At 32.5% G+C, this 12,635-nt stretch overlaps 1 non-coding gene across 1 annotated transcript; it reads left to right on the top strand.

Annotated features, from left to right (window-relative positions):
* The first annotated feature begins 10,823 nt into the window (after positions 1-10,823).
* Positions 10,824-10,930, top strand: LOC139845665 (small nucleolar RNA R71). Its single transcript, XR_011758430.1, has one exon. It is a non-coding gene; the product is annotated as a small nucleolar RNA R71 (small nucleolar RNA).
* The last annotated feature ends 1,705 nt before the right edge of the window (positions 10,931-12,635 follow it).

Genomic DNA, 12,635 nt, shown 5'->3' with positions numbered 1-12,635 from the left:
ACTAATACCCGTTCGATAGTCAAAAACTAAAAACGTGTGCATTGTGGATGTTCGAACACACTCGACATTGAATGGGTGTTCAGGTGGGGATTTGATTTTTGTTCACGTGGGATTGATCAGGTGAAAGCTTGGCGATATGATTGTGTTCGCGAGGATTTGATTTGTGCGTTCAAAACTTTAGGGTTTCAAAATTTGTTTAGAATGTATCTTTGTGTTTACTCGACAATGACTGTGGAAAAGCCAATCACCGGGCTTGTAATGAAATACTCAGTCACGTTTGAGTTTGCACGGAGCGTGTGCGAACTCATGCTATGCCATGTTACGAGTAGGTGACAACATTACTCAGCACATCGATTGTGAAAAAACCAGTCCAAACGAGTTTAAATAACAAGTGAGAGAGTTCTTGCGAAGACATGGTGTATAACCGCAGTTTTTTTTAGAAAAATGTAATTTGACTAATTTATTACAGTAAACTCTAAATCTTTAGGTATAGTGAATTAGAAAGTGCATGTACACAAAAATAGAAGTTAACCATTTGAGATTACGAATATCCTAATCCACAAGAGCCCATTCATATGTGATTACCAGCTGTTACCCGTAACCCATAATTACTCAAACCACATAAAGAATACAACCTTGATAACTCACTCATTGCCAACAAATGAAACATCACAATCCCCGATCTGTAGATTAGATAGTAGCCCCACTCCCCACAAATTTTAAAATTAACATAAAAGGGTGTAAAAGAGAAAAAAAAAATAAGATTTTTCTTGTTTGGGTTACCCGGGAAGGCGAGTAATCCGACCTCATACTCTGATGTATGCAGCCCAATAGTATTACTTCCTGGATGTTTCCAAACCTTCCCTGACCACTACAAAATATTCGTTATAAACATGATTTGAACCTGAAACCTGTTGTAAGAAACTTATGACCCCAACCATTCAAAAAGCCCTAAAATTTTGGAGACAACCTCACACCCACAATTTTGTGTTTAAAGCTCGATGTCCAATCGTATTAGACTTTTAAATAGAAGAATGACGAATTTCAATTTACTTCCCCCTACCTGAATACCGGAATTAGGTACGTTGTAGGTCTTTTTTGAAATACTGTCTTAGATATTTAAAAAAAAAAAATCCTTTACAAATAAATGTTACCAAACGAGACTTAACATTTTTAGGGCCCAACATTATTTGTGTCTAGTATATTGTACAATTGAGCAAATATGGTTACTATTCCTCAATAGTAACTTCTTTGTCCTTTTGTGATTTTTTTATTTTTTTATTTATTATTTATTTTTTTATTTTTTGCTTTTCCATGCAAAACTATTTTCGTCTTTGTTCCAACAACTCTAACTGCCATACTTCCGGTAACGCAGCTTTCAGAACCTACGCACATAGCTTTTAGACCTAAAAATCCTCATAAACCCACCCCAAAATTTGAACGCAAATACTTTCATTTTCCTAGCGAAATAAAAAGACACCACCTACACAAATTAACCCGCAGCATATTTTCGAACGTACAATTTTTACCAGCAATCGGTCTGAAGCGCACTACCACACGCCACACACATAGGTCATTGGAAATTTCTCCCGCCACTTTTTCTGAGTTTTTCCAGGTAGTATAGATGTGTTCTTCAGTGGGAACAAAAGATATCAGCGACGGAAAAAGGAAAGAAAGAAGAAAAGTCCGGACGTTCGGAGGATACCAGAAGCCGGAACGACGCCGAAAAAATCAGGTTTTAGGCGAGACACATGAGAGAAGGCGGAGTCAACAAAAATGTAGAGACTCATAGAACAAATATTCAGAAGATATTGTAAATGGTTACCTGAGAAGAAGACCGGAGACCAGAGAATCAAATGGAAAAGGCAAAATGAGATGGGTAGATTTTCAAGTAAGAGAGGAATATAGAAGGGAGCACGTGATGACGTTTTTTAATACTAGCTACATAGATATAGCCCTTGCTCCAATTAAAGACTTGAAGTCATTAATAAAATATTCCTTTAATGTGTAACACAAATTACAGTACAATTACAAATATAAATTACATCAAAATTGGACAATTCTTTTCTAACTTTAATTTTCAAACCTTATTAAATCATTCTTCTAATTTGTACGGAGTAATTTTTATTATGTGTATAAAAATTTATTTACGTTTTATATAGTAATTATTTATAACAATTAATTTGATACACCTCAAAAAAAATATTATACAACATAATTTGGACAGCTCAGGATAATTAATTTGTTACAACCCATATAGTAATATATGATAATATGTTTCTTTGCAATTGTATTAGATGTTTAATATATTAAAACGAATTATTGTCTTATATGTTACGATAACTGCTTTGCTTTAATATATTCTTATTAGAATATATAATTGGATGCTACAAAATTTAAAACATTAACAATACGCACTTACAACCAAATTTACAAAATTTTCTTATTCTTGATATGTAACAGAAACAAAAGGATCACATCAAGTAGCAAAGTAGGTTAAAGAACTTCTGTGGGCTAGGTGGTTCTCGATCATATTTGTTTTCCTTGCTTACAGGCCTAGGCCATAGAGACATATTTTGGGCCATACTAATTATTTATTAGGCTTTCAGATTTCTCGAACATAACAATTATTGAGCGAGAAAAAAGCTTTTGGTTGTTGTACCTCTAGTTTAATTTTATTTATATGTGTTATCTACTTATCTATAGTATGTGGGTGTTCATATCGTGCTCATATCACAACCAAAAAAATTATTTATTTCAGGTATGATTAAACTCATTTCCATTTTAAAGGCAAATTATATTGATATATCACAAGAGTTTTACAACCAAAGATGGTGCAACAAACTAACCCAACCATCTACGCAAGAGGCATCTAGAAAAAAAAAAAAAAAAAACACAAATGCAAAAGCCATTTCGTTGCTAAGTTAGTAACCAAATGACCCATCTCAATTTAAGAATATATTAGGATTATTCAACCAATCGTGCCAAACGAAATTCTTCGACTTTCATCTTTACACAACCCACTCATAACTCAATTTTTTTTTTTTGGTAAGCAAGGAAACCCTTCTATGAACGAGCACATTGGCTCCCCCATAGAAGGTAAAACCTCAGGTAATCAATCCTCCCGAGCGCGAGACCTGGTACCGGGTGAATTGCGCATTATGCGCACCCTCTAGTCACACTCCATTTTTGAACACATAACTCAAAATTTGTATTTCACTAAGTGCAACCGGCGAATTCCAACACTCATTTCCATTTATTATGTTAAAGATTTATGTAATAAAGAGAGAAAAATTAGTCAGTTAGCAAACCGAGTCAAAAACTTGAGCTCAAAAGGGAATCCAAAATGTTTCAAGATTGAAAGAATCATATGTGTTCGAAGAAAATAAAGAGAGAAAAATAACTTTAGCCTGTGGGTACCATCACGTCTTTGATGCGCCAATTTCAACTCGTCGTGGTGTTCGTCGTTGAATAGCATATGTAAGGACGAACTTATGCAATAATTTTGTTATATGGATAGCAATAAAAATTGCACTTTGTATTTATGAATTAATTTAGTGGGTACAAATGTATGTGAATGGATATGTCATGATTGAGAGTGAGATGTCTTGAATTTGTGACAAACATGAACCCACGGCGCATAAGGTATCTATATTTCGAACGTTCTCTCATTTTCTTTGAAACGGATAAGAAGTCTCTATATTCAACAAATTGTTTTGGTAAACGTCACTATATGAGTTCTTGTTTAATTCGATATATTGCATAATTTAAGAAATAAAATAAAAACAGGTTTTTTCTTGGAAATTCTAAAAAAATTATTTTAAACAAGTGGAATTTAGTAGTTTACTATTTACTAATTTAATATTTTTCATGTTGGTTTAGACAGCTACGATTTGGGGAGCTTTGGCGTTGCAGTGAGTGAACGTTACCTGAATTTGATTAAAAAAAAAAAGAAGAAAAAATATAAGTAAATGACATAAATTGAAATTGTTTAAAAAACCCAAGTTAAAAAAAAAAGAAGTGGAAAAGACAAAATAATAATAGTTGTATTAAAAAAAGAACAATAATAATTATAGGTTTATAATAAGTGAAAAGTCATGTAGTTGATCTGTAATAAGTTAAACAACAATAATTATTATTGATTTATAATAAGTAAAAAGTTATGTGGTTAATTTTTATAAGACCACTCCCTATGATTCCATTATTCGTCATTATCAGCTCATCACCCGTAGTTACCCGTAATGAACCATAGGCACGGCTTAGTTACCCGCGTTAGTTATTCGCAGTCACCATGGATTTAATGGAAGAGTTTTGGTTAGTTATAGAAATTGTGATCCCGGTGACTTTTTATTGTTGGACTTGATGCTTTATTGCTTGTACGTTGTATATTAAGAGGAGTATTGTTTTAGCCATGATAGAGAGTGTTTAGTTACGAGTTAGTTATAGGATATTGATGTTGACGTGACGCTGATGTGGAAGGTTAAGAGGATGAATAGTTTAGTTACGATAGGGAGTGGCCTAAGTGAGAAAGTAAGTGTTCATCATTTTTGTGTTTTAGTTCATGTTTTATCGAGATGAAAGACCCAAATGCAACATCAATAAAGTGACACGTATATTAACGATTGCTACAAATCATTTAATAAAATAGAAAAAATTATATATATATATATATATATATATATATATATATATATATATATAGTGGTAGGATCAATGTGGAAATAACTAATTGGGTGGAAACAATTTTTTTCGTTTTTTGAAAAAACTTTGTTCACGAATATTATAGATTGGATGAAAATATGAACATTTAAAAAAGACACTTTGTGATAAATGTTTTTATTTTTGCGGGAAAACACTCGAAGAAATAATATATAACAATTATCGTGTTTTTCGAGCGTATTTTGAGGGTTTAGAAATTAGGTTTTAGATATTAGGGTTTAGAAATTTAGGGTTTAGGGTTTAGATTTAGGGTTTAGATTTAGGATTTATATTGAATTTTTAACACGAACGGTTTAGAGTTTAGGGTTTTGGGTTTAGGGACTAAACCCAAAACACTAAACCCTAATCCCTAAACTCTAAATCGGGCTAAATTTTGACAAAAAGTACTTCATAAAACATGAAAGAAAAAAAACGTTCGAAAATTAACATTCTTCACGATCAATATTATCTTGAATGTTATTTTTGTCGATCGTTTTTCGCCTAAATAATAACATTCATCACGAAGTGTCTTTTTTAATTGTTCATATTTTCGTGTGATCTTGATGCCTGAAAAAAACTTCGAAAAAAATGAAAAAAAATTTGCTTCCCTCCGCTTCCCCCCAATTGATTACTTCCCCATTGATCATACCCATATATATATATATATATATATATATATATATATATATATATATATATATATATATATATATATATATATATATATATATATATATAATAGTCAAGAGGGAAGCACTTTTTTTGGGGGAAAGTGGGGGGAAGTATATTTTCTTTCGTTTTTTTCGATTTTTTTCCAAGCATCAAGATCACATGAAAATATGAACATTTAGAAAAGACACTTTGTGATGAATGTTATTATTTTTGTAGTGACCCGAACTTTTCCATGTTTATATATATTAAATGAAATTGATAATTTACATGATTAAATGTTTCCAACATGTTAAGCAATCAAACTTGTTAAGACTTGATTAATTGAAATAGGTTTCATGTAGACAATTGACCACCCAAGTTGACCGGCGATTCACGAACGTTAAAACTTGTAAAAATTATATGATGATATATATATGGATATGTATATATATAGTTCACATGATATTATGATAAGTAAGTATCTCAATAGGTATATTAATAATGAGTTATATACATAAAAATGAGACTACTGAGTTATGAAACTCGAAATGATATATATAACGATTATCGTTGTAACAACGTCTTATTAAATACATATGTATCATATTAAGATATTTTTACACTATATTTAACATGATAAAATGATAATTATATATATCATTAAGTATGTTAACAATGAACTACATATGTAAAACAAGACTACTAACTTAAGAATTTCGAAACGCGACATATATGTAACGATTATCGTTGTAACGACATTTTAATGTATATATATCATATTAGGATATATTCATACATCATAATATCATGACAATGTAATAATTTAATATCTCATTAGATATAATAAACAATGGGTTAATAACATTAAATGAGATCGTTAGCTTAAAGGTTTCAAAATAACACTTACATGTAACGACTAACGATGACTTAACGACTCAGTTAACATGTATATACATGTAGTGTATTAAGATGTGTTAATATACTTTTGGAAGACTTCAAGACACATATCAAAATTCTTGTACTTAACAAAATTGGTTACAATTGCATTCTCATACATTTTCATCAAGAATTCTACTCGTATTTGTTCGGTACTCGTACTCGTACAATACCCAGCTTCTAATTGTATATACTATTGGTATATACATTCAATGATCAGCTCTTAGCAGCCCTTAATGAGTCATCAAACATGTGAGAACCATCATTTGGCAACTAGCATGAAATATCTCACAAAATTACAAAAATATTATTAATCATTCAAGACAAACAAACTTACACATCCTTTATATCTAATCCATATACCAACGACCAAAAACACATACAAAAACTTTCATTATTCAATTTTCTTCATCTAATTGATCTCTCTCAAGTTCTATCTTCAGGGCCTAAGTGTTCTTCATAAGTTCTAAAAGTTCTAGTTTCATAAAATCAAGAATACTTTCAAGATTGCAAGTCTACTTCCAAGCTTTCTAATCCATTCCAAGTAATCATCTAAGATCAAGAAACCTTTGTTATTTACAGTAGGTTATCATTCTAATTCAAGGTAATGCTCATATTCAAACTTTGATTCAATTTCTATAACTATAACTATCTTAATTCGAGTAGAAAATCTTACTTGAACTTGTTTTCGTGTCATGATTCTACTTCAAGAACTTCCAAGCCATCGAAGATCCTTTGAAGCTCAAGTTTATTTTTCATTATTTCCAGTAGGTTTACCTACTACACTTGAGGTAGTAATGATGTTCATAACATCATTCGATTCATATATATAAAACTATCTTATTCGAAGATTATAACTTGTAATCACTAGAACATAGTTTAGTTAATTCTAAACTTGTTCGAAAACAAAGTTAATCCTTCTAACTTAACTTTTAAAATCAACTAAACATATGTTCTATATCTATATTATATGCTAACTTAATGATTTAAAACCTGGAAGCACGAAGAACACCTTAAAACCGGACATACGCCGTCGTAGTTAAACCGGGGGCTGTTTTGGGTTTGATAATTAAAAACTATGATAAACTTTGATTTAAAAGTTGTTCTTCTGGGAAAATGATTTTTCTTAATAACATGAAACTATATCCAAAAATCATGGTTAAACTCAACGTGGAAGTATGTTTTTCAAAATGGTCATCAAGACGTCGTTCTTTCGACTGAAATGACTACCTCTTACAATATTGACTTGTAACATGTATTTTCGACTATAAACTTATACTTTTTCTGTTTAGTTTCATAAATTTCAGTTCATTATGAAACCATAGCAACTTGAATCACTCAAAACGGATTTAAAACGAAGAAGTTAAGGGTAAAACAAGATTGGATAATTTTGCTTGTTGTAGCTACGTGAAATTTGTAACAAATCTATACAAATCATAACTTAACTAACTTATATTGTATTATACATGTATTCTAACATATATTATGTAATCTTGGGATACCATAGACACGTATACAATGTTTTGACATATCATATCGACCTATCTATATATATTATTTGGAACAACCATAGACACTCTATATGCAGTAATGCTGGAGTTAGCTATACAGGGTTGAGGTTGATTCCAAAATAATATATATACTTTGAGTTGTGATCGAGCCTGAGACTTGTATACACTGGGTTGTTGATTGATTCGAGATAATATATATTGATTTATTTCTGTACATCTAACTATGGACAACTAGTTGTAGATTACTAACGTTGGACTGCTGACTTAACAAACTTAAATCATTAAAACGTAATAAAAAAATGTTGTGAATATATTTCGATCATACCTTGATATATATGTATACATTTGTTATAGGTTCGTGAATCAACCCGTGGCCAAGTCTTACTTCCCGACGAAGTAAAAATATGTGAAAGTGAGTTATAGTCCCACCTTTAAAATCTATTATTTTGGGATGAGAATACATGCAGTTTTATAAATGTATTATAAAATATACACAAGTGATCGAAATTATATTTATGTTGAATTATCGAACCGAATATGCCCCCTTTTAGCTTGGTAGCCTAAGAATTGGTGTTTATTATAATTGCCACCAATTGACGCGAATCCTAAAGATAGATCTATTTAGCCCAACAAGCCTCATCCGAGTTACAGATGCTTTAGTACTTCGATTTATCATGTCCGATGAGAGTCTCGGAATGATGGGGATATTCTATATGCATCCTGTTGAAATGTCCCGTTCATATCGATTTATAAACGTTCCATATTAATTGATTTCGTTGCGAGGTTTTGACCTCTATATGAGACGTTTTTCAAAGACTGCATTCGATTTTAAAACAAACCATAACCTTTATTTTATTTTATCGATAAAGGTTTAAAAATATTACGACGATTATCAAATAATGATAATCTAAAATATAGCGTTTTCACACGATTATTACATAATGGTTTACAATAATATTACACATCAATTTAAGTCTTCGAATGCAGTTTTTAAACAATATTATACAAGCATGCTGACTCCAACTCTTGTCCATAAATTAGCATGTAACAGCGGAAGCTCTTAATAATCACCTGAGAATAAACATGCTTTAAACGTCAACAAAAATGTTGGTGAGTTATAAGTTTAACCTATATATTTATCAAATAGTAATAATAGACCACAAGATTTCATATTTCCATTTCTCATAAACAACATGCAATCTGCATAAAAATAATTCATATGATGAACACCTGGTAACCGACCTTAACAGGATGCATATAGAATATCCCCATCATTCCGGGACTCTCATCGGACATGATAAATCGAAGTACTAAAGCATCCGTAACTCGGATGAGGCTTGTTGGGCCAAATTGATCTATCTTTAGGATTCGCGTCAATTGGTGGCAATTATAATAAACACCAATTCTTAGGCTACCAAGCTAAAAAGGGGCATATTCGGTTCGATAATTCAACATAGAATGTAATTTTGATCACTTGTGTCTATTTTGTAAAATATTTATAAAACTGCATGTATTCTCATCCCAAAAATAATAGATTTTAAAAGTGGGACTATAACTCACTTTCACAGATTTTTCCTTCGTTGAAAATAAGACTTGGCCACCGGTCGATTCACGAACCTATAACAAATATGTACATATGTATCAAAGTATGATTTAAATATATTCACAATATTTTTTATTACGTTTTTATGATTTAAGTTTGTTAAGTTAGCAGTCCTCGTTAGTAAGCTACAACTAGTTGTCCACAGTTAGATGTGCTGAAATAAATCAATATATATTGATGTGTGCAGCGGTGTATACGAAATACTATTAATTTTATTACGAAATACGATACAATTTACACAAGTTTTTTTTATTTATTTATTGAATGGGATATACTTAAACCTTGCTACAACACTTATAGGCAGTGTACAATAAATTCACCTGGGTGGAGGTTTCGGTCGAACTGTCTTCACCGGGTTTATTTTTACGGTTTTTGTTTCTTGCACTTTCTTATTATTCTTCTTCTTTCCAGAGGTATCACAAACTTTATTACCTATTACTTGCTCATACTCAACTCCTTTTCTTGGAAATGGGATGGGTGGTCTGTAGGGTGCAACTACTGGCTTTACATACTCGAGGAGTGGTGGTGGTGTACCTTCTTCATTGTTACTTACATCTAAAACCTTCCCATCTTCTAGTGCTGGTTTTTCAAAATTTGTTGACACCATATTAACATTCTCATTACGAGAATTTACTTCAGTATTACTTGGTAGCTTTCCTTGTTCCCTCTTACTCATCATGCTAGCAAGAGTACCTATGTGTTTTTCTAGATTCAAAATGGAAGCTCGTTGAGTTCTTAATGACTGATCAAACTTCTCATTTGTTTGGGTTTGAGATGTAATAAATTGTGTTTGAGATTCTGTTAGCTTTGCCATCATTTCTTCCAGATTCGGCTTTTTCTCTTTGGTTTGTTGTGGTGGTTTATACAAGCTAGGTCTTTGTTGATTGAAAGTGTTGTTTTGAGTTGGTTGGTTATTCGGACCTTATTAGTTATACGAGTTATTATTGGGTCCCTTTGGTATGTAAAGAATGTTTTGATTTCGATTGAAGTTTGGCCTTGCCGGTTGATAATTATTTTGATAATTATTTCCCGGCCTTTGGTTCATATAGGAAACAATCTCTCGTTGTTCCATCGTTTACTCGATGTGACAATCTTTCGTTAAGTGTGGTCCACCGCATTGCTCACAACTGATTCGTATTGCGTGAATATCTTTAGTCATCTTTTCTATTCGTCTCTCGAAAGCATCTATTTTTGCGGAAATAGAATCAAAGTCATGGCTAGAATCGGCTCTAGCCACTTTAGATGAACGAAAAATATCTTTTTCCTGGTGCCACTCATGCGAGTAGGAGGCGGTGTTATCAATAATTTTGTGAGCTTCGGTAGCAGTTTTCTTCATAATGGAACCACCAGCTGCTGTGTCAATGTCTTTTCGTGTAGCAACATCGACACCTTGGTAGAATATTTGTACTATTTGATAAGTGTCTAAACCATGTTGAGGACATCCTCTCAACAACTTTCCGAATCTTGTCCATGCCTCATATAATGTTTCATTTGACTTTTGTGTGAACGTAATAATTTCTCCTTGAAGTCTCACCGCTTTAGATGCCGGAAAGAATCGTTTAAGAAATTTTTCAACTAAGACATCCCATGTGTCAATCGCCCCTTCAGGTAATGATTCTAACCAATCTTTGGCTTCTCTCTTTAAAGTCCAGGGAAATAACATGAGATAGATCTGTTCATCCTCAACTTCTCTGATTTTGAATAGAGTACAGATCCTATTAAAGGTTCGAAGATGTTCGTTTGGATCTTCTTTTGGCGTACCACTATATTGGCATTGATTAGTTACCATGTGTAGGATTTGTCCTTTGATTTCATAATCTGGCACATTAACATCTGGTTTAATAATGGCGTGACCTTGGCCAGTGTGTGTAGCTCTCATTCGATCTTCCATACTTAGAGGTTCCTGATTTTCCATGATTGAATTTGTTGAATCTGAATCATTAGAGGATTCTGATTTAATGGTTTCTTCCTCGATAATCTCTGGATGAGTGATTTGTGATTCAGGAGGAATGATTATTGGTTCAGGATCTCTGAATTATCCTTGAATATCCTCCGAGTTCTCAATTGTGAGGTCGGGTTTAAAAAATGGATTATCGAAAATTTGAGTTGAAGAACTTGTTCGTCTAGATGATGATTCTAAAGAAAAATCAACTGTGACAATATTGGCTAGATGTCTTCATCGATCAACGTCCGTTAATCTACTTAAGCCCACAAATTACACGATCAAGTCAAATAATCAAAGTCAAATTCATGTTTCTTCACCATTCCGTATCATAAAATTCACAATCTATCATCCAATTCAACTCTTTATACAGTCCACTTTTTCCAATTATCCAAAGCTTAGGCAATAGAATTAGTCATCATGCTAAAATCTATACCTCTGTCCACGAAATTGTCTCGTAAATCAACAGAACTACACAGGTTATTCGTCTCATATTCAGTCACATCACAATCCAATATAGCACAGGCCACCTACTTTTCCTTCAGATTCCCAGAAATTCCGTATGATTTATCACAATATACTTCTGTTGGCCGAACACAAGCATATTATCCTAAATCATACCTTCATTCTGAGTTTCTTGAAACGGAAAAATTCTAACTGTCTCATTCACTAACTTATGTCCAATCAATTTCCTCAATAAGCATCGGTAATTAATTTAACTACTTTATGATTAATCGATTACACCATCTGTCCAATCACAGTTACTCAAAACATTATCCATCGAATGTTCAAATATAGTCTACCAACATCACTACATATCCAACAAGCATAGGAAATATCTGGTCAATAAGGTCCACCACCGACATATCACTCATACTCAAGTCACTATCTAACAACTTCGTGTCATCCAAAAGTCCACTTCATAAAGATACCAAACACATCTCTATCCAAGTCACGGTCTTCAATCCCAAAAATTCAACCTAAGGGTCACCCTTACCCCTACAAAGCACACAAGCTCGCAACTAAACATAAACAACATAACCCAACAAAATAAATCTTACACTACAATCAAGATCTACCAATCTCCACACACATATATATACGCACAATCATATACATGTATATAACTAAACAATACGAGGATTTTGAAGCATACCTGTATTCACATCATATTCAACATCTGCATCTGCAACCATCTGATAAGCTCTTGATGTTGCCGTTGGTGGATTCTTTCTTTTCTGCCCAACTGGAGAACCAGAAGATCCACCTACCGATCTCGACTGCGCTCCTGGCC

Source organism: Rutidosis leptorrhynchoides, chromosome 4 (assembly GCF_046630445.1).
Source record: "Rutidosis leptorrhynchoides isolate AG116_Rl617_1_P2 chromosome 4, CSIRO_AGI_Rlap_v1, whole genome shotgun sequence".
NCBI lineage: Eukaryota > Viridiplantae > Streptophyta > Magnoliopsida > Asterales > Asteraceae > Rutidosis > Rutidosis leptorrhynchoides.
This window is presented reverse-complemented; position numbering and strand designations above follow the sequence as displayed.